Below are 6,134 nucleotides of genomic sequence, written 5' to 3'. Positions count from 1 at the left end.
ATATATATATATATATATATATATATATATATATATATATATATATATATATATATATATATATATATTATATATATATATATATATATATATATATATATATATATATATATATATATATATATATATATATATATATATATATGTGTATATATATATATATATATATACATTTATATATATATATATATATATATATATATATATATATATATATATATATATATATATATATATATATATATATATATATATTATGTTTCCAAATTTCTGATGATATACAACATATTGTGGTTTATAATTAAGTTCTTATTAATAGTGATCCTGCATCAAAATTAACAATGTTCAAATTCGGTTTTGTATGTTAAAATTAACTACATTTTTATGTTAATTTCTTTCTGTAAATAATGATGATAAAGTGCAATAAAGGTATGATTGAGACAATGTTAAATCGTTAAATCCTAAATATATCTTGAGTCTTATACTTGAAATATTAAATGAACATATAGTGTGTAGTGTAGTGTTTCAATTATTATTAAGAGGGAAGGGTTGGGGGTAATGGTTCATATGTCCACATTCGAATGCCCCTCTTCCCAGGACTGGGGGTGCGGGAGTGTACAATAAACTATACCCACCTCCGGCAGCAGCTTGTCGAAGGCGGAAGTGGAGTCTAGGCCGTTTGTCATGAAAATTATAGTGTGATGGCTCTTATTTTTATTATGGGTACATAATAAGATTATGCCTTTATTCTTAATTTATATTACAATGCTGGTAAAATATACTTCTTGATGAGTATGGAGTACAAATGAACTCATTTTGTACCCTATACTCACAGGATGAGTATAGGGTACACAATAAACTACCACTCTCTCCGTCACTATGTGATGGAGTGCGAAAAGATACGTGAATTTAGAGACAATTCTATAACCAATGTTCCAGCGATGTGTCAATATTTCATTCAAAATGATCTGCTACCAGAAATTTTAGCCAAATATCCCCAGTTTGCTAACTGTAGGTAGTAACTAAGTGATTGTAACCTATCCACCGCTGCCCACTGGATGGGGGGCGGTGTGCAGGACAAACATATAAATTTTGACACTAGCTCTCCACATATGTCAGTTGCTTAATTTAGAACCTGTACTTGAGGTCGATCTCGAACCCATTGTTGATGTGATGACTTATATTGAATTTTGTAACTAGCTCATCAAGATTGTAACTTGCTTAGCTAAATGAATTGTGGGGTTCAGTCCCTGAGCCCATTATGTGCCTCTGTAACCCTTTCCACTACCGCCCACAAGATGGGTATGGGGTGCATAATAAATGAACTAAACTAACTAACTAACTCATGGGTATGGGTTGCACAAGAAACTATCGGAGAGCAGAGTATGGAAAGCAAAGTAAACAAAGATTCACACGATGAGAAAGGGTTCCACAATGTCCTATGACTCACAGGATGAGTATGAGGTGCATAATAAATTACCATTCATAGGATGAGTATGGGTTTCACAATAAACTAAAGGTAACAGGATGAGCATGGGTTGCACAAACTATTGGTAACAGGATGGGTATGGGTTGCACAATAAATTACTGTGCTAGGATGAGTGTGAGTAGGATATATATATAAACATATTGTGGTTTATAATTAAGTTCTTAATAGTGATCCTATCCTGCATCATAATTTACATAATATATATATATATATATATATATATATATATATATATATATATATATATATATATATATATATATATATATATATATATATGTATATATATATATATATATATATATATATATATATATATATTATGTAAATTATGATGCAGGATAGGATCACTATTAAGAACTTAATTATAAACCACAATATGTTTATATATATAAACATATATATATATAAACATATATATATATAAACATATTGTGGTTTATAATTAAGTTCTTAATAGTGATCCTATCCTGCATCATAATTTACATAATATATATATATATATATATATATATATATATATATATATATATATATATATATATATATATATATATATATATATATATATATATATATATGTATATATATATAATTAGGAAGTAATGTTTATTTGGGTAAGTTGTCAGCTTATATGAACTAATAGCTAGTGTGGCTTGTATATGGGGTACATCCGGTGTCTTACCCTCGACGGTACCCTCCTTACCCTTATCCGCGGCGGTACCTTTATGGTCAGGAAGCCACGGATATTTACAATGGGGCTCGGTCAGTCAATATGATTCCTTTGACATCACTAAACTAACTCTTATGTATTCTGTTCTCGTATTGACAATTTGAATGACATCAAGAATATTTTGAATATCTTCTGATATAGATGGTGCTGTAGTTGATTGTTGTTCATGACAAGTCCAATGGGTCATTAGCATCGCTCAGATTAGTGGGAAGAAATTCTTGCTGCAACAATGTGTGTTCTCAGAGCTAACTAGGGTAACTAAAATACTTATTTCCTAAATAAATACTTTAATTGTAAATATTTGAAAATATATGGTATGTATCAGAATTTCTGACGATATAAAACATATTGTGGTTTATAATTAAGTTCTTAATAGTGATCCTATCCTGCATCATAATTTACATAATATCTACTTCTGTTTTGTGTATTAAAATGACTACTTTTTATATTAATTTCTTTCTGTAAATGATGATGATGATGATAAAGTTCAGTAAATGTAAGTAAGAACATAAGAATGAAGGTAACTGCAAAAGACTTATTGGCCCATACGAGGCAGCTCCTCGTATGGAGCTGCCTTTGATAAGTAATTACCAAAGAAGGCACCAAGCCGGGAAGGCTGTGTAGCACAATCAAATAAGTCAACTGCTCCTGAAGAGGACGGTATTACTTACAGTTTACTGAGATTAGTCTCACAAGTACCAGGTAATCCACTTTTAGTGTTGTACAGAATGAGTTTAAGTGAAGGAGTATTACCTGATGATTGGACAGTGTCATTGTTCCCATCCCCAAAGCACACTCAGATAATTATAGACCCATATCTCTAACATAATTTTGTCTATTAGCACAGTTTTCGGCGTGAATGCATTTTGGTTCTACAAGGTAGCCAACTCCATCAAAATATTAAATATGTACCCAACTCAATTAACGATTAATCAACCAATTACTCCATGGGATAACTTGGATCTAGCAGTTGATTTTGTAAATGCACCCAAGAAAGATAATGTACACTCTACATTATTAAAACAGTTAACACTGTGAAGCATCACTGAAAGTACTCAGAATATGGGTAACGATGTGTATCAGTGGTATACCGACGGTTCTGTAGAAGAAGGTGGACGATGTACCGGATGTGCATGTAATATATTTGAACAATCTTCTCTCTTACATACATGAATGAAGCGCTATGCTAAACTGTGTAATTACTATTTGAGTACTGGAACACTTGATGATATATTGAACTTGTACCCTAGATTGACGATGTAACGTATCAATTATACAATGAATGTATGTGATGTAACTCTATAACCTGAGCTTGTGAAAGCACCTTAATCACCTTCAGTGATTAAGTGCTTAATTGCACACTAGTTTCTCTATCAGTTATCTCACCTTGTCAGAGTAAAAGAGACAAATATATGTGTATGTATGTGTTCAGAATTCAATTTCACCTTTGTAAATGCACGTTAATGACACTATGTAAAAGACACATCGAACACTTTATGTAGGGCATACGTAAATCTGTGTATTTACGTATGTAGCTTAGCCTAGCATTTTAAAAACACTACAATCACCTTATGTGGTTGATTGTTCAATAAATCCCTGAACTATATGTTTAACAAATCTCTAACCCTATCAATGGAGTTAGTTTAGTTCTTATATTATGCACCCTATACCCATCTTGTGGGCGGTAGTGGAAAGGGTTAGAGTCCATGGCGGACTGAAGAAAATGTATATATGATGGTTAGCATTGTTAATGTGTGGCCACGTCTGTGGTAGAAAATAATACAAAAAAATCAAATAAAGGTATTATTGAAACTTTATACGAAAACATTAAATCCTAAATATATCTTTAATATTATACTTGAAATATGGTATACTTTGCTCTCTCCATCGTACTTCTGCACCTGCTGGCAAGTGGTTCGGTGCAGTGTGCAGGTGATGTTCATTACTGGGTGAGCTGGCAAGTGGTGCTCACCTGCCAGCTCACCCAACGAAAATTTGGTTTTTAATACACTTACACATTTATTGGGTCTTTCCTTCACCTTCATTCAAGCACTAGGGTATTACAGTAAGTGTTTTAATTATAATATTTATTAACGTTATTATTTTTAATTTTTATTATTATTAGTATTATTATTAACAGGAGAGGATCGAGTGTGTGTGTGTGGGGGGGGGGGGGGGGGGAAATGGTACACATGTCCACATCCCAATGCCCGCCCTTCCAGGACTGGGGGTGCGGGGGTGTACAATAAACTATACCCACATCCGGCGGCAGCTTGTCGAAGGCGGAAGTGTAGCCTAGAGAATTTGTCATGATAATTAGTGATGACTCTTATTTTGATTATGGGTCTGTAATCCAGTTAAGCTTTTATTCTTAATTTATATTACAATGCTGGTAAAATACACTTCTTGATGAGTATGGAGTACAAATGAACTCATTGTGTACCCAAGTTCAAGTTCAAGTATGTTTATTGAGATAAGCAATAAATAAATCTCAAAGGGATAGAGTAGCTTAGGCTATTTCAACCCCCCTCTAATTCAAGTCCCTCAAGGGGCGCACAAATACTGTGACTACAAATAGACAAATAACATTACAAGAATCCAAACAAGAATTGTGAACCCTATACTCACAGGATGAATATAGGGTACACAATAAACTACCACTCACATCATGGGTATGGGTTGCACAAGAAACTATCGCGCAGAGGATGAATATGGAGAGCAAAGTAAACAAAGATTCACACGATGAGAAAGGGTTTCGCAATGTCCTATGACTCACAGAATGAGTATTAGCTGCACAATAAACTACAGGTCACAGGATAAGTATGGGTTGCACAATAAATTACAGGTCACAGGATGGGTATGGGCTGCACAAACTACCGGTAACAGGATGAGTATGGGATGCACAATAAATTACGGGTCACAGGATGAGTATGGGTTGCACAAACTACTGGTAACAAGATGAGTATGGGATGCACAATAAATTACCGCACAGAGGATGAGTATAGGGTGCACAAACTGGTTGGGTAAATGGAAATGGTTGGGTACATTTCCTTTCACCTAATGCGACTATTCATGTGTCCGGACACCGGCGATTGTGTGGTATTGGCTATTTATTTAACCATAACTTTGCATTCATTTAATAATTATATTAAGATATGTTTTCCTTGAAATGTAGTTACATTATCGTCTACATGGCTTTATTCTGACATAAAGACCTATGGCGTTACTTTGCATATATGCAAAGTAATTATAAAATTGATTGGCTTGTGTGGAGGCCTTCACACTCCCTGAGCGAGCCATCAAGTAACTATAAAAAGGCATATATCTTAACTTTCAATTCAGTTATATTTATGCCAAAGTATTAACATGCAGCTTATATTTATGTCTTTATGATGACATAGAAAACTTCGTTTATTACAATATCTAGATTAAATTAACATTGATCTTCGGAAGGTCATAGTTCCCATATCGGTAAGGAGAGCGTCGGCCATGAAGCCTTGTTTAAAGTATGAATATTTTTCCTCTCTAATAAGGTATAATCTCTGTGATGGATTCACAAAAACTATTTTATATCTGCCTTTCTGATAACATATACAAATATAATCTTTATTTGTGAATATTTGTTAATTAAGCAATATATCAGAGGGCGTGTAGGGTTCGGTGTTCAATGAACGAACTGATTTGGGATGATTGGGGTAATTCTATGGACCCGCCTGAGGCTATCTGTAGGCGGAGCTTAACTCCCAGTTCCTCCCTTAAGTACCCAGGGAACTGTACATTCAGGAGAGAGATCAGACACAAAAAGGTTCGAAGATCTAGAGTTAGCTTGCTTATCGCCAGGCCACAGCCTGTCTAAGCTGTCAGGCTTAGGTGGGGACTTTGTCCACAATAACCTCCCCCTTCTCTATCAAA

Source organism: Procambarus clarkii, chromosome 85, assembly GCF_040958095.1.
Source record: "Procambarus clarkii isolate CNS0578487 chromosome 85, FALCON_Pclarkii_2.0, whole genome shotgun sequence".
NCBI classification, from domain to species: domain Eukaryota; kingdom Metazoa; phylum Arthropoda; class Malacostraca; order Decapoda; family Cambaridae; genus Procambarus; species Procambarus clarkii.
This window is presented reverse-complemented; position numbering follows the sequence as displayed.